Source organism: Alosa pseudoharengus, unplaced genomic scaffold (genome assembly GCF_046254945.1).
Source record: "Alosa pseudoharengus isolate Yale_2024_CS ecotype anadromous, Long Island Sound unplaced genomic scaffold, YU_APseudo_1.1 YU_APseudo_1.1_scf_18, whole genome shotgun sequence".
NCBI classification, from domain to species: domain Eukaryota; kingdom Metazoa; phylum Chordata; class Actinopteri; order Clupeiformes; family Clupeidae; genus Alosa; species Alosa pseudoharengus.
The window spans coordinates 31466947-31488427 of NW_027468650.1; the positions used below are offsets into that span (position 1 = coordinate 31466947).

Genomic DNA, 21481 nt, shown 5'->3' on the forward strand with positions numbered 1-21481 from the left:
AGAAGTTCATGCCCTGTAATGTTTTAGTTCATTGAAAAAACAATCATGAAGCATAACAAGAAGGGCCAATCTGGTAAAATATTTAGTAATTGATTGATGAAATGTAACTGAAAATGTTTGTGTTCATTTGTATTAGGGGTGTAAAGATTAACCGATACGTATCGGTATCCGTTTTAACGTGTAAGATACGGCTACATCGATATGTGAAGCCCCGTATCGGAATAAAACTGAAATAAACCGGTCGTTATATCGATTTACTTGTTACAAATCGGTTCATAACCTTTTCTGCTCGCTCAGACTCTGATTTACGTTGCAAGCAGCGCGTTCATCCCACTTCCTGTTTTGAAACTACACGTGGCACGGATTTGTGGGTAATGAAGTTCGTTTTGGGCTACACTCATTGCCCAAAGTAGTCAAAGGACTTCATTACCCATACATCTACTGCAACTTAAGCACGTGACAACTCGCACTCTGTCGGTGTTTGACAGTTTTTACTCTTTTGTTTGTCAAAATCTAGCGCGAAATTAAACACTTACTATAGCATTCCTAAACGGCAACGATAGTCTGTAGAGTAGCCTTACGTTTGATGAAGGGATTTCCTTAATGTTAAAGAACAATTTGGCCCTTGCTGCTAAAACGATGTACACATTATTATTATTTTGTTCATATTCACTCAGACTTGGAACAAAATAGGCCCAGTTCATTGATATGTAGGCCTATTTGTCTTGTAGGCCAAGATTGTCTTAAGCACCGTTTTATTTTATTTCGGTATTGTCTTACCTCAACAATAGGCTACAGCTCTTTGAAAACAATCAGATATAACTCTATAAAATCTATAAAGTCTATAAAAATGTATTTTTATGTTGTATTTGGCTGCTTTGTTTGGCTGAAATGTAGACTATTCTTTTTTCATTTCAATACAGTATATGATACAAACCTCAGTTTAGATAATCATATTCACACATTTGTTTTTGCCTAATTGACATGACCATGATAATTGATAATATAAAATTAATGTGCACCTTAAGCAAATTATAAAAAATCTTTCAGAATGCTTTCCATTCTTCAACTGCATCGAACTGCATCGAATCGCATCGCATCGAATCGTACTGAATCGTTTTTTATGAACATGTATCTTTTCTTGTATCGAATCGTGCCCATGTATCTAGATGTGAATCGTATCGTCTTTTACATGAGAGATTCACACCCCTAATATGTATGCCTTGAAAAGTTTGGGAACCTGTTAGGGGACAGCTGTTCCATGATGAGCGGGTTGTGTCATGAATCTACATCTACAAGATAATATTCCGCAGTTTCTTCTCAAGCCTGTCCCAAGTCTTCTCAATTGTCTTCCAAGGGAATTCCTAGACATTTTTCTTCCCCCTTTTCTGCCTGGTCACATGCCCACCACCATCGCCTTCACTGATCTCCACTGATTTGCCGGTCGAGTGTGGAGGCTCTCTGACCTTGGTCACCTGACCAACCAGCCAATCTGTCCAACTATTTTCCCACGTGAAGCTCATTCAAGCAAAAAGGACTCCAAGAGAAAAATCTCAGCTATCTCACACTCATTCGACAGAACAATTGGCAACATTCCCAAGAACACGTGACCCATTCACAGCAAAAACCGTCGGCTCAAGGTGGAGAAGGCTTGAGCTGGAGAAGGGCCTTTTCCCCAAGTGGTTCACTAACAAAAGAATCTGAGTGTCAAATGTGCCTGCCTAACACAACAGGGCTTACATTTCTACCTAGAGAAGCTTCAGAGAACAAAAGCACTAATGACTACCACAAAGTATCCCAATTGTTGGGGGTAAAAAGGGAGTCATAACAAGCTGACATGAATACTCCCTCCAACCCCCCCTCTAAATCACAGGCCAAGGGCTGTTGAGAAAAGATCAACCTGGGTCACAGAATGTGGGTCGACAAACTAGGTTGAGATCAAGGCTAGACCTGTATTTAACCCCCATTACTTGGTGAACAACTGTTGACCCTGTCTGGTCCGCACTACTAAGAAGCTGGAAAAAACAACAATCAAAAGCCAGGTGTCAGCAGACAACTTCGTCAAAATAAAGCTTTTAGCTAAAGCATAAATCATAAAATCAGATGTTTATTTTGATTCAAATAATCACTGAATGCAACATGGCTTGGAGTAACATGCTATATGCCTGTCAATAAAATGTTTGCCTAATTTCTGGTATTTTACCAATATTGATAATTGGATGATATTGAGATGTATGAGATACATACCCTTCTCTTCTCTGAGCATGCAAGTGCTGGCCTAGCTTAGCATCATTTACTGGAAGTGGGTTACACCAGTCAGCCTGTAACTAGCCTACAGTTAAATGGAAGCTATAGATTAACTGGTGTAACCCACTTAGGATATGATTTGGGCTTAGATTTTCTAACAGGAGTAGGAGAGTCAGTTGGTCATCGTTGATGCCCATTTTGGGACATCTTTCATGTTATGAATGCAGACTCAAAGCAGACTCTAGATGGTGAAAGTAACTATGCGCTCTTCATGTCTGTAGCTGTCCATGTACATGTGCGTGCCTGCATCCATGTGCCTTCACAGCTTATGGTCACTACACCCCTATGTAAAGCTCCTGGGTTTGCTAAGTTCCTGACATGTCCTGATTGCTAAACTTGTTTTCCTTACTTGTCGGTTGACAGTTCCATGATGTAGAAGCACCTAGCAGAATTTGACTTCCTTGATGCGGACCAGCCATAGTTTAAGAAAAGCTAAAGGATAATGTCAGCTCGCACGTTGTTAAAACTACAATTTAGATATTATCATAGATGATATACAGTATATCGAACAGCAATCACTAGAATAGGGAAATCTTGAGCACAGTCAATTTGAAGGCTAAGAAGAGCAGAGAGAACATGCTGTACCTTGCACTGAGGCACAGGCCCCCTCAGGTCATGGAAATCACTTTCCTCATGAAGCCTTTACAATAAAGACTTCAAATCACACCTATGAATAAACACACATGGTAATTCATATCAATTTCAGAAACCTAGTAAACTCTGCCAAGAAGGTTATGTTTTTGATGCAGTTTGCTTTTTTGTTGGTCAACAGGACTACAGAAAAACTACCAGCCCGATTTCCATGACATTTGCAGGACAGGTGAAGCATGGGCCAAAGGAGAACAAATTAAATTCTGGAGTGGCTCCAAATGACATTGATACCTCATTTTCATTAACATTGCAAAATAGGGCATTGGGCCTTGATAGAGAACTGCTCATTCCAATTGTCCCTCTATTGGTAGACTATTTTCATTATTGGCAATCAAGTCAGATATTTAAAAGAAGGAGTTTTTTTTTAAAGGGTCAAAATAACATTGTTTGGAGATTGCTACTAAATTGTTTAGTGATGCTGCAAGTCAGTCAATATAAAAACACTGCAGGGTGGAAGGGTACACGTTCACCGCACCTGTGGCTATCATCCCACCACCTGCACATGGCATGCAGCACCCACGGGTCACAAGTCCGACGCGGCATTTCTCAGCCTAAGCCGACTAAATAGCCATAGCCTCAGACCTTCACCAGCCTCAGATCCTGATTAACGGAGCAAAATGTTGTCAAAAGCAGGCGTCCTTAGAAAAGCAAGATGGCTAGAAGGAACCTACATGTGGTTGAGGTGCCTAATAGTCTAAGGCTAGATCACCCAGAGTCCAATAGAGGTGCAAGAGAACAAAAAGATTATAATACCTTTTTGCAATCCTGAATCGATTTTCAAAAACACAACATCAACTTTGAATTCATATTTATTGATCACAGTTTCTCTTAAAGTGTATTAGTGTGGCACATGAAGTACACTTCCATTTCTGACAATATGCCTTCATGTGCTATAAAAATACACTTATTTCAATCTTGTACCCTTGACTGAAAAAAACATCATAGCAGCAACATTGGTGGATCTGCGTTGAATCTCATAGAACTTACCTAACCTACACAAGTGGCATACACTTTGCTGTGGGTTTATGCACTGGTGTCAGTATAGCTCTGGAGATTGGGGAAAGGAATCAAACTCTTTGATGGGACGTCTCTATATATAAATCTAATTGATCACATTTTGTTGGAGAGCCTTGCCGGCTCCCTTTGCCACAATACTAGCATGTTTCCTGTACATGTGAACTTTACATAACATTCCGTATGTGGTTTGAAACGGATTTGTAAATATCAGAAATCATGTGATTTTTGGCTGTTGAGACTTGCTGTGCAAAGTGCAAACTTTCCCTGACCAAGTGAGTGCCAGGTGTTGAAGACTCCTTGCAAGTTCAAAAAACACAAGACCAAAAAAACCCAAGAATTGGAAACAAACAACAGGCCAAAAGAACACAAGATAAGGATGTGAAAGCGCAATACGACGAATCAAGCAACCAGATGGGCAACAACCCCCCCCCCCCCCACCCCCACCAGTGTGATATGACAGGGCTAAAACGCTGCCTGTGAGAAGAGAGCACTGCACACAGCTGGAGCACAACAGGGCCTCCCCTCAGGGATCCACTGCACTGCTCGACTCCTGACAGCTTTCATGTAGTCCGTCAAATTCACTCTGGCCCACTCTGATTGGACGTGAGCTAGATTGTCTAAAGCCACATAGCCGAGAGTCACAGTAATCCGACTCTCTCTCTCCCTCCCTCTTCCTGTGTGTGTGTGTGTGTGTGTGTCTTTGCCTCCCTGTATAGGAGAGCAGGTGCTGCTAGTGTTCACCCCTCCCCCTCCCTCCCCTGTCCGAGGGAGATTGTCACAGAGAGCTAATAGCAGGGAAGAATAGAAGGCTAATCGCTACACTCAAGGGCTAAAGATTAGATTGAATGCACAGATTTTTCACACGGGCAGAAATTGACCATAATGGGCTGGTCACAAAAGGCTAAATACCAATATAACCTTCAGTCTCAATCCTTAATGGCTATGTACTTTTGTGTACATTAAATTACCCTCCCCATCCCAACCATAAACTACCACCACCACCATCGATAGTTCCATACCAGTTTTTGAACAGTGTGGCCAACGGTACACCTAAATGGTGTGGCCAACTCACAGCATGCAATTCTGAGCTCAAGTATCGAATACCACAGCATCGCTAACACATGCTGATGTTCGAGCAAAGCTACCATATTGGGTATGAGGAGGGGGAAATAGGGCCTCCGTAGGGATTGGCTTGGTGAGTTCGGGGAAGGAATGCTACGAAAAACAGTCCGCTATGCTGGTCCCCAAAAAGCTTGGAGTACTAGGTAGCTACCCGACTGTGCGCGGAACACAAATTCTGGCAAGAGCGATTCTAGGTTACTGCCGCCACTATGTGGTACTTGGCAACGGTGCTATACCGCCTTCAATAAAACACCGCAGCCAAGTCCCGTCACTTTGTATACAGTTGAGCAAATAAAGGGAGCCACAGCTAAACGTCCAGTGACAGCAGGGGGATATGGAGCCAGCACGAGCACACATTGTAAATACCGTGCCATGATGACTTAACTAAGTGCCGCTGGCTCGGCAAGATCAAACTTCTGACAGGGCCGAAACTTAAGCACACTTCATTATCAAGACATGAGGGCCCGGCTTGCTTACACCAGCATGTGCCCATTCAACATGTTGCATGAGATATCCTGTGACGTGACGGCACGGACTCTCTCTCTCTTTCTCTCTATTGGTGCTCCCTCTCTCTCTCTCTCTCTCTCTCTCTATGGGTGCTCTCTCTCTCCCCCTCTCTTTCTCTCTATGGGTGCTTAATTGCGTGACCTTTTTGTTACGCAAGCTGAATTGCACTTTTTTTTGCTTACCCAGGAGCTTAGGCCGATACCAAAAGACTAATAAACCTTCCCTCGGGCCTTCCTCTGTTGCGTGAGGTGGAAACTACAATTGACTAAACCAGTGGTTCTCAAACTTTTTCTTTCATTCCCCACTTTGATCAAGGGGGCATTCTCGAGCCCCACCTGTCCCTCAAGTTCTAAATATATCCTCTTCAACAGAGTTAAAATCAGCTGGTGCTGCAGATATAATAATAAATAAATACATAACACACATATTTCTGTTTTCCAGCAACATATTAGAAAGCATAGGCCATTTTACAGCATTGTACAATATATTCAATGAAATACCAACATGCTGCATTAAATGGATCCATAATCCAGTCATACTGAGCACTGCTGGTTGGGAAATATTTTTGAAATACACTTTGCAGGGATGTGATGTAAGCCTACTGTTTAATACATGGGATCACAAGAGTGGCTCCCAATCAGACGTTTCAGCGATTTTGCTCAGAAATCTCAAAGGCATAATACTGTCGCGATCGAGGCGCCTGTCCCATACTCAAGTTTTTTTGGTGAATGCAGTAATCTTATTTGCTAGGTGAGGTAGGTGCTTGTCTTTGCCTTGTAACTGGACATTTAACTTAAATGTATCGCTAAGATATATCAAATATATCGCTAAGATAGGCCAGCTTCGTCAAGAAATGTTCATTAGTGAACGTGCTTGCAGATTCAAACATGCGCTCTTCCTCCAAGAGGCGACTCGGAGCTCAAACACGTGCGACAGCACTTTACCTCGGGAAAGCCACCTTGCCTCGCTGTGAAACAGTACAGCCTTTTGGTCAGCTACCATCTCTTCGCAAAGTGCGGAGAAGTGCGCTTTTAAGGGCCGGGTTTTGATGAAATTCACCACTCTCACAACAACGTTCAAAATCTCATGTAGGTCGGGACTAACTAAGCTGCCTTGACACGAGCGCTTCTCTGTGAATAACACAGTGCGTCCATTGCGCATCGGGTGCTACCTGGGCCCAGGCTACAGATAAAAAATAAAATAAAAAAAAACTTCTGTTTTTCACGTCAGTTCGCGCCCCACCTGGCATGTCTCTGCGACCCAGTAGTGGGTCGCGACCCACAGTTTGAGAAACGCTGGACTAGACTAAGGAGCATGCAGCAGTAGGGCCGGTTGGACCCAACTGGGCAAACTGGTTGCGTTCATCCTTTCACTTCTTGATGAAAACAAAGAGAACAGAGCAACACCAAGCATGGACTGACTCACAGCGTGACGGATTCTGCAAGTGGTTGCTTTTGTTCTCTTGTGTTTTTGGCCTGGGCTACAGGTGTGTGTGTGTGTGTGTGTGTGTGTGTGTGTGTGTGGGGGGGGGGGGGGGGGTTAGAGTGTCTCGTACATATGACCAGGAGGGTGACAGAGGACTGAGGACAGACTGCACACGAGAGGGAGAAATCAAACAAAAGAAAGTGAGAGTAAAAGAGAGACACCAAGAAAGACAGTGTGGGGGCAAAACAATAAAGGCAGTACAGAGCAAGAAAAGGGAAACAGATAAGAGAGATGCAGCAAGAGAACAAAAACAAGAGAGAAGAAAAAGGGCAAGAGAAAGAGGGGAGCCAGAAACTGACACGATGGAAGGGGGGGGAGAGAGAGAGAGAGAGAGAGAGAAATAAAAACACTCGTATCAGCGCTGGGTTTCCGCTGGGTGCCGAGAGTGCGGTCAACTGCATTTCCACATGCAATTCATTTTTCCCATGCAGCAGATAGGAACCTCACACTGGCTTTCTGGCACCACCGCTGGCGCAACTCCCCACAATGCAGCCAGACTGAGGAGCCTTTGTGCACCACCTCCTCCACCACCACCAGTTTACACACACACACACAAAATGAGTGCTTATTTTACACATAAGTCTGTGGTGCAGCGTGGACCCTGCTTTATTAATACAGCAGTGTGCTCCCTAAAGGATGGAAGGAAGGAACACTCATCTTCTTTCCTCTCCTCTATGCTCTTTTTTCCTCTGTGTTCCCCTCCTCCTCTTCCTATTTGGTAATCTTTTGCCCTTTCCTAGACTTAGCTTTTCAACAAACTTTAGCCGCGATTCTGTGTAGAGGGTGCTCACATGTGCACACAAACACACACACACACACACACACACACACACACAGTGTTGGTCCGTCACTTCACATCCTCTACCCTACTTCCGCTTCTCTTCTGTGTGTTTGTAATTACGAGTGCACGTGTGTGTGTGTGTGTGGTTCAGGAGGCTGTTGCACGTCTGCATTACCTGATTAGGAGAGCTGTGTCGTCTCCAACAGGACATGGAATTGGACGTGGCATATGGAAGCAAAACATTCCAGGGAAAAGCAAGTCCCCCTACGAGCAGCACCTCAGGACACAGGTACCCTAGACAGCCATTCATTCGAGCCTAAGCTCCCTGTCATTTAATTCATTCATTCAGTTAGTCCTTTTTCTCCCTTCCAAAATAAACCATTATGTCATGATTCAAACTCTGGGCCATTTACTGTAAAAATGACTTCTATGGCAGTACACAGACACACACACACACGGAATGAAAATGTTCAGGCTGTGTAAACAATGTACATTGCTGGCACTGGCCATCAGCAACAACACACACCGTTTTCCACTTGGAATAACTCAGGAGGAGGGGGGGGAAAACGTTAAAAATGTTCACCAACTTCCGTCACTCGCCTGACAAAAAATAATTCAGGACTGAGAGACAGATGGGTATGGCGAACCTGACGCAGCACTGCAAAGTGTAAACAGCACAGGAACAAAAGTAAGCACAGCGGAAAAGACCAAATCAGCACTATCCGCTTCCTCGTTCCCTTATGACAGAGAAAGAGAAAGTGTGTGTGTGTGTGAGTGAGAGGGAGATGCAGAGAGAGGGAGAGAGGGGGAGGGGGAGGGGGAGGGGGAGAGAGAGAGAGAGAGAGAGAGAGAGAGAGAGAGAGAGAGAGAGAGAGAGAGAGAGAGAGAGAGAGAGAGAGAGAGAGAGAGAGAGAGAGAGAGAGAGAGAGAGAGAGAGAGAGAGAGAGGAATTGAGAGAGTCTGATAACAAATAGCTCGAGGTGACTTTGCATCTTGCAGGCTCTTGGCCCTCCTCCGTGGCGCACGTCGACCTGTCTCACTCCGCTTTTAAAAATAGAACGGATTCACAACAGAAAAAGCACAGTCACAGACGCCAGTTTGGTCTCTCCCTGTTGTGTTGTTGTTGTGCTATTGTTCACTCTCCCATTCTAGCTCTACCCTCAACCCCCATTCTGGTTCTCTCTGACCCTGTTTACACTTCCCCCTGCACCCAGGTCCAGCATGCGTGGACATGGGGTCAGGCAGGGTGGGGAAACCTCTTACACATCCACAGGCATGTGCTTTTAACCACAGTTAGGTATTGAAGTTAAGGTATAGTTTATGTATATAGACAGACACTAATGCCCCACAAGCATCACTGACCATCAGCAAATTACACTAAAGGTCATAAATTCTGCTCATAGAAAGAAAATGATGTTATTATTAATTTTTGATCCTGTAATCTTTACCACAACTGCCAGCAGTTGTTTACCACTGGTCACCAAGCAACCAGGATTAGAGGACAGACAAAAAAGCCTACAAGAGCCAGGAGAGCAAAATGTGTGTGTTGTACTGGATGTTCTATTACTTTGCATACTCTTGTACCTAACGAACACATGGAAGTGGTGGCAAGGTTTGAGCTTGTTCTCTCATTTGCCAACAGCAAGTCCACACAATCGCACCCATGTCAGCCTGCGTGTGTCACATCTAGGCAACACTGACTGGCAGCGGACGATTTGGTCGAGTTGTTGAGCCTCTGCGAAAGCTGATGCCACAAAAGCAGACCTTCGCACATCCGAGCAAGCAGACCAGCCGCCCAGGAATGACGCAGGTGGTTAGAATGGGAGAAAATGGAGTGTTGTAACCAGGCCCAGTAAAAGGTAAAAGCGACGGTACATCTGCTGCCGTCACCACAGAGATAGGTACAGGGTGAGTTGCTGGATGGCGCAAACTTTAAGGAGGCTGGCTCAAAACGTTGGTATGGAGATAATGGCTCGACCTGAACAGTGGTAGGAAGATGGACCTTCTGCCCAACAGTGTCATGGCAACCGTGCCATCTTCTCAAACCCCAAATGGATATTCCCGCTCATCCCATCAACGGACTGAGGGCTGCTTTTGTGCACCCCTCATATCCACAGCTTCTAGCCAGCATGTTTCACAGCTAGCACCAAAATATATATACGTGTGTGTGTGTGCGTGAGAGAGAGAGAGTGTGTGTGTGTTTTCTAAGCGCAGGCACCAAAAGAGGCAGCTGATTCGATGCATGCCGAGGACAGATGAGCAGGCTAATTAGCAATAACGCTGCTTAGCAACGGCAGTCTTTAGCATACAGGTCTGTAGTCAGCAAGAGCTCGCTTGCTTGCTCACTCACTCGCTTGCATGCCCCCCTCTTTCCCTCCCTCATCGCTCTCTCTCTCTGCCTCACTTTTTCTCTCTCCCTCTCCCTCACTCTCTCTGTGCACAGTCCCTGCATGAAGGCAGAATTACGGGGGCCTTTATGTCCTCTGATGCACTAATTTGAGGACGCAATTGAATAAATTGAGGAGTTTACTAACAAGGGCACAGTCCATTGGATTTCTAATAAAAACCAACCATATTTCCCCCCCCTTCCCTTGCGTCGGAGAGCAATGAATCAGCTGGCGGATAAATAAGTCGCTGAGGGAGAATAACAACCAGTAGACCATGCAGTGAGCCCTGGGAAGAAGGGGGTGAGGGGGCTAGGCAGCAGGGAAACAGCCATGTAACAGAGATGGCAACAGCCACACGTTGTCACACGTGTTGCCCGCTGCCACTCAAACCATACCCAGAAAGCTAGAAGACTGGAGTGGAACAAAGGTTATAGGACAAAAAGAAAGAGAGGGGAGAGTGTTTGAGAGAAAAAAGGAGGAAGATAGGAAAAAGGAGATGGGAGTGCTGAGAAAAAGACAATAAAAAGAGAGAAGCACAAACAAATCAAAAGAGAAAGACAAAAAGAAGAAAGGGAGATAATCAACAGGAAGGTCTACTGCATCACCAGCAGCCAGGCCACCACCTAGCATCTACACCCCCCCTCCCCCAACACACACACACACACACACAGCATGAAAGAGCAATTAGATCTGTGGCCCAGTTCAGCGCGTCAACCAATGGATGATTGATCTGTGGCTCTGTGGAGCAGTTGATGCCGCCACCACCACCACCACCACCACGCTCTGCTAATGCCATCTCGAGGTCCGCTAGCAACCTGTTTCCAGGGCGATGCCGGGGACCAGCCTCCGATTGCCACTCAATTCAGGACATGTGAAGACACTTTCAATCACCAGAAATCACACAAGAGTTTACTTCGCAGAGCACCACCACTCGACGCACTGGTGAAAAGAGAGGATGTGGCTGCCACGGCTGAAATGTCATCTTGCTTTGTGGCTGTCAAAGCGAATCACACCGCTCCTCTAAAGACATCTGTCGCAGCTGAAAGCAGTTAGCGAAAACACAGATGTATAAGACACAGGGTTGATCACAGATACGAGCAAAACTAAGACGGCAGTTTAGCGAAACTAAAAGCAGACCACTAAAAGTAGATTGGCACGACTGCAGTCATGCCAGTCTGAAGGGTATGATAGGAACCCTGTAAAACACAGGATGCTACAGCTGAGCAAGAGGAGTGTGGACCTGGGGCCCCGTGGGAACTTCACACAGGGAAATAGAGTTCGCCCTCCACCCTCCTTTTCTTTTTTCCATTTTTTCCCCACTGTTTTCTAGCCTGGGTTTTCCCATGCTGCCTTATGCGCGCGATTTTATTCACGCTGCTAGGCAGCCTGGATTCTATGGACTTCGTTTTCACCTCAAAATTAGGAACCAATCACAGAACGGAGGGAGGGCAGCAAGACGATGACGACACACCGAAGCTGATATGAGCTACGTACAGACGCATTTGATAGACATTCGTAGCGCCCAATCAACGGCTCTGGGGATTCGTAAACCACGTTTTAAATACGAGAAAATTAATGTCTAGTTCCCAGACCCCATCTCAATGAGATGAGGTCTGACATTAGCCAGGCTAACCGTTTTCCCTTTCTCTCTCCATTCTTCTTACTTTGGAAAAGACAGGAAGGGCTAGAACCAGGTCCATACATTTTCTACAGTTTTTATAAGGTGAAAGAAACAGCAGCTCCTTCCCATGGCAGTTCAAACACCGGTTCAACCGCCGGCCACCTCTGGCTAACCTGGGTCATGATTGTTTCCTCCTGTCGGCTTGGCATTCGTCCAAATGCCCCCCCCCCCCAAAAAAAAAGGCGCCCACCTCTGAATCAGCCAACATCTCCACCAAGTGGCTTCCTGATCTCGTGCCAGTGCTCTGTGCCAAGGATTACAAGCTCGGACCACTGCCAAGCACACGCGAGGCTCCTGGCCCCCCTCGAGGGCTACCAGACAGCGGCGTAAGGAATGCCAGTCGCCCAGCTTTCCTTTCCTGCCCATGGAGTCCTCCTGCCTTGGAATGTAGCATGAAAAGTGACCAACAGACTGTGAACAGGTCTCACAGGCTGAGCCGCTGCTGGACTTTGAGCACAAGAGGAAGAGGATTGGGAGGTGGGAGTGATTCAGCCAATCAAATTACAAACCCTTCATTTCCATGGTCTTGATGTACCGTGTAACTGGCTGGGACTGACTGAGCAGTCATGTTTTTTGAGATATGGATTTCGCTTTGACTTTGACAAAAAAAAAATGTATGGGATGAGAATTAAGGACTACACACCTTTAAACAATTTTCATCCATCGCCCTTTTTCATCTGCTTTACGACGTGGACAGTTGACTTTTATACAGCTCTACGAGCAGTGCTGACGTCACAGAGAAGATCACGGTGACAATGCCTTTGAGTAAAACACGCTATAACCTCCACGGCTCTCAGTCCTGCAACGTCAAGCTAGGTAAGGGCACCTTCTTGGCAAATAGCAATGGCTACACCGTAATATCATCAGGGCCGGGCCAATCAATATGCACTTAACTGCAGCAGAGGAAGGACCAGAAAGCACTGAAGGACCTCAGAGCACCAAGACCCGTCAATGGCCTCCACTGGCCAAAGAGGACCACACAGAGAGGGAGAGAGGGAGAGAAGGAGGGAGAGGGACATTTAAGAATTTTAGCTTTAAAAAACTAGGCTACATTATCAGTATTTGGTCCTGCTCATGCAGAAGTTGGGGAGCGAAGGGGTACTGTCTTATGGTCTATGTAAACTTACTTCTAGGACAGGAAATACAACACTCGCACACACACACAGAGCACTTAACACCACCACCTCACACACACATACATTAGCCAGAGGTGGCGACAGGAGGCTCTCCTCCAGTACTGACAGATGGGTGTTCTGATCGCAGGTCAGTGGTTGTGCAAGGACAACAGTGTGTGCGAGTGTGTGTGTGTGTGTGTGTGCGGAAGCAGAGGAATGAAACCCACCATTATAGTTGAGCTCATCAGTCACTACCGCCTGAAGCCTGTCAAAGCTTTCCTGTTGCCATGACAACACACTCACAACCTTGGGTACGCTTTGCTTTTTTCCCCCATTTATCGTAATTGAAGGCCATTATGACCATTGATGGGGAGGAATTAAGGAAGAGGGGTAGTTTGCTAGCACAGCTTTTTACACAAGTGTTTTATTAACTCCCAAACATCATCTCTCCCAACAAACAGGTTGGCTTGTTTTTATGCAGACATCCTTTTTAGACTCAATAAAGTCAAACAGATGACGCTGTCAAAACATTTACGGGTGTTTATTAAAAGAGTGTTTGTGCTCACCAAAATATCGAGGGTTGCCAGTGTACAGTTGCCTTTTGAGGGGGGCTGTCTTTCAAAAGTTACCATCAACAACACATCAACACAATCAACAGTTCTGACAGGCCTGGACAAAGACCTTAAAGAGTGAACAGTAGTGCTTCAGAGGTTTGTGTGTGGTGGGGTACAACTAACGTACTCATTTGAGATGGTTTGCATTTGAGTGGCAATGTCATTTAAGCAGAGCCTTTTTTTCCCCTCAGTGCCCTTTGGTCCATGTGTAATCTGAGCTCTCAACAAGGAAGAAGGGAGCAGAGGGAGCAAAGAGGAGAAAAAAAAAAAAAGGGGAGAGAGAGAAATAGAGAAAGAGAAAGAGAAAGAGAGAGAGAGAGAGAGAGAGAGAGAGAGAGAGACCCCTCACATTAAGCTCCCTGTGCATGTTCACATTCAGGGGAGAACTGAGCTAATCAATGTGGACAAGAGGCTCATCATTTCCCACTAATTACTCTCCTCAATTTGGTTAGAGCGCTCCCAACACAAGAGGCTGGCCCTGGCGGAGAGGGGTGCCGCAGCTCGGTGGCAGTATTCCATGGAAACGGAGGAAGCAGTTGTTTAAAAGGACCCACATTCATTGAACTGCATGGGAAATGGATCATGCTATGGGGCGCTATGAACATTATGTTCCACGGCAGATGTGAAACAGATTTCAGGCAGGCAGGAAGGCCGGCTACCTGAATTTGGTCCCTGCTCCTTCTGAGCCACTGCTGGAAATAATGGCCACGTTCCTCAGCTAATGAAGGCCATAGTTTGCACAACTGGGTGCCTAAACCATATTGCTCCCACAGTGACTATTCTTATAGGCTTTCTCCAATCGTTACTTAGAAAAATAGGGGGGGGGGGGGGGCATATGGGCCTAACTGAAAAGATTTTATATTGAGCACACTGACAGAAAAAAAGTTTATTTTACAGGTTGCAAAGTAAGGAGAGCAAAGTTCAAACATTTAAAATGTCAGGGGGTGGTGATGAAATCTCTCAATCAGTGGAGGAGGCAAAGGTCAACACCGGGCTCCCAGATGAAGTCATAGCCTGGCTTCACCACACACAGCAGCACAGGACAGCGCAGGACAGCGCAGAGCAAAGACAAGCAGTACAGTTAAGGGCTGAGGCTGCAACAATTAATCGATTTATCGCCTAGCCTATTATTAATCGCCAACTATTTCGGTAATCACTTAAAGGAGAAATCCCCCTGAAAACTCTGGGGGCATGTACATGGTAGCTCACGCTCACGGACATGCCCCCAGAGCGTAGCGCTCTAGCTGCCTGGCTACATTAGCTGCTGCCTGTAACAACATGAGCTAGGTAAAACAGATTGTTTTTGGAGGGTTTTTTCATACCGACAGTATTTGGTGACCTCAAGGTAACGGAGATCTAAGTGAAAACCTGGATATCTCCTTTAATCACTTTCAGTTATTTTTAAGGGGTTCCAGCTTCTTATATTTTAATATTTAGGCTTACTAGTGCACATCCATAATAGTAAACTGAATATCTTTTGCACGTGGACAAAACAAGGCTTTTGAGGACATCATCTTGGGTTTTCATCGTTTTCCAATCAACTAATCGATTGGAGAAAATAACTGACAGAGGAAATGATTAGGTTATGATTAGGATTGTTAGTTGCAGTCTAACGCTACTCAGTCAAGCATCGCCCTGCGCCACGCACATGAACTGTCCCCTCGCCGCTCCTCTTTGGCAAGGGCTTGATCATGTGACGCGGAACACCACTGGAGGATTTGCCATATTTAGACAGCCACGCGCGGACAGTGCTAAGCCTTGCAGACCAGCCGCTGGTCCACGATGACCGGTACCGTGTGCATACTGGTCTCACACACACACACACACACACACACACACACACACACACACACACACACACACACACACACACACACACACACACACACACACACACACACACACACACACACACACACACACACACACACACACACACACACACACACACACTAAATGACATCTCAATGTGACAGCAAATCACACCAAGCTCTCTTCATTCTATGAACACAAGGCATGAAAAATGACATTTGAAAGCAACTAAAGGCTGTCTAGCAACCCAACATTTCTTCCTTCCTCTACCTCCTTCTTCTACCACTGTCTCCTTCGACTACACTTTGACGAGTACTTAAACTTCTGCACCCTCATCCTCTGGTACTATTTATTGATGTAGTATACACTGTTACCAAAGGTCTCCTCTGCAATGTAGCTTGAATGTTATTCCTCATTTTTCTAAGTCGCTTTGGATAAAAGTGTCTGCTACATGAATAAATGTAAATGTAAACAGGCTGTCTGATGCACATGGCAATGTGATGCACACAGATGCCTATCTACAAACTTCAAGAAATTTAAGCCAAGAGCCTTTCTCAGGAATCCCATAAGATTGGAATTTCCATACTTCAGGAATGTTTAATAAGGTTACTGCAAATGTTATGTTACACACACAAATAAGCAAACAGGGACAGAAAAGACAACGGTGGGGAAATGACAGGAAACCCAACAAGACGGAGAGGATATCAAATTAATCACAGCTCTTCTCCACTGTCCAGCTCTGGTCTACTGTAACATTATACAATTAACCCACGCGCTCTACAGAAATGCACAGTTCACCCCATGAAACAAGCCTCAGTACTGCTCTACTCAGCAATGCACACAGCAAAAGCCCCCCCTTTAGCCCCCTTTATTTGCATAATAAGACTAGAGTAAAAAGGTTCAGTCATGCCTTGATCTAGCCAATCTCGGCCCAAATCCTCAGAGAACCCAAAGTTCAACACTGGGTTCCACGGTACAAAAACCACGCAGCAAGCTCTGTGGTAATGCAACTTAATTCAGCCCCGTCACAATACGCAGACAAATAAGAGCCTTAGGCCCTGTAAACCAAGAACATTTTTGTTGAAAATCAAGGCCATTCACTGCTGGGCCTCTCAAAATAGAAACGCTAGTCAGTGCATTAACCAATGGGAGCGACGTCATAGAAGACACACTAAATTACTGCTAACCTTTTTCACTTCAAAAGGGCCGGAGCTTATTTGCAACGACAAAGGCAGTCTGGTTAATTGCTCTTTAAAAGAACACACACAGGCTTATACCGTCTGAACAAATTGGTTGAACAAGAGGTGAAGTTTATGAAAGGGGACAGATTTCATGCATTCTCCTTCCATGGTATGTTAAACAGATGTTCCACTTTCAACACATTCTATTGATCTATGTTTGCTATTGATCGCTCCTCTGTTATCTTTTTCATAGTCTCTGAGCCAGTTCTCTGTATTCTGCATCCAGGGCAAACACATGCCAAGTGTGCATAGATAGGAAATAAAAGTGCATGGTGGGAACACATATTTTTGTAGGGATGCATTGATTGTGAAATTCTAGGCCAATACTGATACCATTGCTAAAATAACAATTTGGCTGATAAACGCTGCCGATATTTATTCATTTGTTAAATTTCTTTGTTTTTGTTGTGAAATATACCCTTTAGAAGTGGGAAATAATGGGGAAGAATATTCATTATAGGTCGTTCTATAGCCCTTTATACTACCTCTGAATGTGCCGGTCTGTGCATAACACAACAATTAGTGCAGAATGGATGCGACATAACAAATAAACATCACCCACTGACACAGGTAAATATCATTATTTGACGATACAAGTCAATAAGGCCGATACAGATGTTAGGCTGATATATCGGTGCATCACATACTCCCTTAATTTCTTCTTAAGTTAAAAAAAAAGTCTCTTTTGATGTACAATATGCGGTCTAAACAGTGACACAATTCCTTTGTACAACCTCTGAACACACAAACAATATAGCTCTATCCAAGAGCCTTGAGTTAGTCTGACTGTATGACACACATCAAACCCTGTGGAATGTGTCAGCCTGATGTAAGAGAATGGCAAGACAAAGAACTCGTGCAAAACACGGCTACTGGTCTAACAAGCTGAATTCCAGTGGGCAAACATGTTGCTCTGTTGATCCAAATGGGAGCAGAGAACCAGGCATATATTGTCTGCACTCTAGGCACCCAATGTGAGCCAATTCTCAGACAGGACACACAAGTAGTTCAAGTCGCAAAAAGTTCATTTCACTCAAATAAATGGCCACAGTGACAGTTAGGGAGAGTTGCTGAGACCAGGTTTGAGTTTTTGGTCCTAGCATCAGTAGTTTTTCTTAGCCTAAATTATCAATAAAGCTATTTACAATGACTTATCTATCAAATGAACACAAAATAAATGGCTGATCAACACGAACTGGGCACACACACAAAATAGCATCATGCATAGGCCTACAGTTAAGCAAAAATAAAACCTGTCCTACACCAACAGGAGAATTAAATTTTTTGGGGGGACAATATTTTTCTAAAGACCCACTTATGTATAGCGATTATGCCAATGATACATTGAAGATTATTCAGCTAGGGCGACTGCTACTTTCAGTACCAATAAACCAATGTATGTGCTATTAAATGGCGTTAACCACTGTCCTGCCACACAATTGCAACATGTTCATAAACACGTTGACTAAATCCATAATAATGCGAGACTAACAACACGAGGACGTCACAGCACTTCTAGTCGTGAGACTGGTTAGTAAATCCGTCCATCAAGCACTACCTCTTCCTGTCAAACGAATTTCAAGTAAAAAAAAAAGCAAAGCAACAGGACTGCCTGAACTGCTTGAGCAGGCTAACTTGCAGGTTGAAACTACCACGAGGACTGGGTTAATGAGTTGTGTGTTCGATAATTGGTATATTCTTTAATTAAAAAAGAGCACAGATAACCCTTTCCGTTATGTGAAACCTTGTTAGATACAGCCAGAGAAGTGCGCAAAAAGCTGACTCACTTATCTCGCCGATAAAAGGGAGCAATGCACTGTGACTTGTCTAAACAAAAGTTGCTCGCTTTCAGTAAAGAGGCAACAATGACGAAAACACACGAACACTGTTAGAATCGTTAGTGTGACCTGCATTACCCATGTTGTGTATTCGAATCGCGCATACATTGTAAACTTCACCCGCTACATTTTCACACTGCCGAATCACCATTGATCTCAGTTAAAATGCCTCCACCGAGCTCAGTCAAATGGTCGCTCGCAAAGCTAAGCTAACACTAACAGACCAAATAGGAGCTGAACTTCAATGTTCCATGCCACTCACATTCGAAGAACAAGTACCGAACAGAGAGTACTAAACAGTTTTCCTCGAACAACTACAACGCATGCCACACAACTACGTGTTAAAACAACATATTGCAAATCCCAAACCAAATGAGCTTTCAAAACACAAGTCGTCAACTCAGTAAAGTCGGAGGTAAAATAGCAAGCATAGCTGGTTTTGCTAGCTACAGAGGCGATACTGCCGCCACTGAACCGAGATTGGAAGCTTCACAGATCATGGAAAAAACTGCATCGCGATTACAAATGAGATAATTATCTGTATATAAACTAGTAACGGGACTTACTGTCTTGAACTTACAGTAGTTTGGTTCCTTTTAAATCCTGTACGTTATGTCCGGCTCTGACCTTCGGATTGGTGAAACAGCATTATAGCTAACTGTGCCGCCGCCATGTTCCTGCTGCCTTATGCGATGGCTGGCTGCTTGTTTATCTCGCCAGCAATCCTCCCCCACTCACCACCACGGGCACCAGCATATCTACTCATGTACTATAGTCTAGGCTACATAGCAACCTTGCAGCCAGCAAGCCGGTAAATTGATGATACAGCAAGCATCACCAGGGCATGACGTGCATCTGTGGATAATGTATTAATACTGGAATAGGGTAATAGTCTGTATTTTGATTTTTAGAACACATAATGACACACGAGACAACATTCTAAGCCTAATCCATGAAAGTTGTTTGTGAGTGTGTGTAAGTGACAGTGACGAGGAGGAAAAAGAGGAATCTTAAGGACATACATTTTAGTCGATAAAGATGCGAGATCGTATCCAAGGCCTACTCATAATATCAGTGCGCCAAGAGACCCTTGAACCCCAGGCTACCACCTTGTAACGTTATAGGCTGCGTGTTGCAGATTGTAGGCCTAGATCTAGGTAGGCCTTATTGGAAAAACAATTTCAGAGAAGACCTTGGGTATAAGACAAAATAAAGCATTAATCTTTTTCCCCTAATGCTAGAGCAGGACAAAAACTAAATGCTGGTCGGATAATCTCAAAAACTCACCATGGTTATCCCAAGAAGAGATAAAGAGTCGGCCTGTATGAACTATGTAACCATGAGACACACATTTTAGCTTGAGGCAAATCAATTAGGCCCAGGCAACTGGGTATGAATTAGGCTACCTAGATGTTTTGGGACTGGGACAAGGACGTTTATCCAAGTTTCTGATGTAAGAGGCCTGTAGATGTGTCTTAAATTATATAACAATATGAAAAGTAAATCTTAAGAGGCCTACACCAGGATGATTTCGCAGCAACTGTAAGCAAATTAGGTGGGACAAAATACGTGGTGTAAGAGCTTAGCCAGGTTATGTTTAAATATGCTTAGTAAAATGTTTTAAATACAAACTCTATTCGTTGACAAAGGAAAGTTTGATGCTACGTTAGGCTTCAACTAATCCCACACAGCTTGAAAAAAAGACTTCCATGCAAGACGAAGACGGATCACCTATCACTGAACCAACAATGTTACAGCTCTCACTAAGTAGGTCACTCGGTTTTCGTATCAGTGCTCAGCAGAGCCCATATATGACTGAGTCCATATGTGAAGGAATTGCATTCTGCCTTCGTGTATTGGCTACTCTCTATTCAATATAACAACCCGAAGAACAGATTGCTTCGTTTTATAGTTGTCATCGAAGTCCTGGTCGTGTCTATGCGCGTAGTTACATTCGTCAGATCAGGCGGTGACCACCATGTTTTGAAGTGGATAGCTATATCCTTCGAATTTTCCAACATTAACACGTTTGTTGACATTTTGTGATAATCGAAGAAATAACCTACATTAACAATAACAAGTGTTTGTGTAACTGAGAGAATCCATGAAATCTAACCATGCTCTTGAACAGATTTACGGAAGCAAAATGCGCACTCACCTTAATTTCGGAGCAGTGATTTAGGCTACTGTATGCATAACCAATAGCCGATTATTTGCTCAGAGACAGATAGGCACCCATTTCCGACTTCCAGGCACTCGAGATTGTATAATTTGAAAAGGACCTGTAATGCTGACCACATCTCCCGGCACAGCGACGTCGGTTAGCTAAGGCTATATTGATCGAAGACTTTGTAGCCAATAGCGATCTATGCGTAACAAAAGCACCGATCAGATGTTGAGTTTAGGCCACCCTGAATTATGTGATTGCTTACTTTTTCCACGTATTACAAGAGGGGGGGGTGTTACAGCAGCATACTGCCCATAAGTGAAGTTGAGGGGGTAAATTTAAAGACATGAAACGACAGAACTATTGGCGACTTTCAACGCTAGATGCAAATAAATGATTAAAATCCCTTACCAGTGACGTTCCACGGGCATTAATATTGTGATGAAACCAAATGTAGAGATCGAGATGTAGCCTATGAGAACTATCCTGGCACATGCAATGTTAACGCACTAGGCTGTAACTGTGACATGATGGATAACACTAGTTACAGTAGCCTAATCCATGGCGCCATCGCTTGGTTAAAAAAAATATTGTAGTCAGCTAAAACAGTCAGGACTCGATTTAAACTCTTGAACCCGGACCAATTTGGCAGCTGGGTTCAACTGGGTTCTCTAGCCAGACCAATCATTTCATTAGGTTGTGTATGATGTTAGGTAAATAAATTGACGGCGATTTCTGTGATGATTTAACAAACAT

At 44.3% G+C, this 21481-nt stretch overlaps 1 protein-coding gene across 7 annotated transcripts in view; it reads right to left on the reverse strand.

The window, feature by feature from the left end:
• Positions 1-21204, reverse strand: part of ncoa2 (nuclear receptor coactivator 2) — a 109011-nt gene extending 87807 nt beyond the window's left edge. For 4 of the 7 annotated variants that reach the window (XM_076290926.1, XM_076290922.1, XM_076290924.1 and 1 more), the window contains exon 1: positions 19139-19256. The gene's annotated coding sequence lies outside the window, so the exon portion shown is untranslated. Of the gene's footprint in view, positions 1-19124; positions 19258-20716; positions 20808-21136 lie in introns of those variants that run through there. The other 3 variants (XM_076290920.1, XM_076290921.1, XM_076290919.1) reach the window with 3 other exon arrangements.
• Positions 21205-21481: the final 277 nt, after the last annotated feature.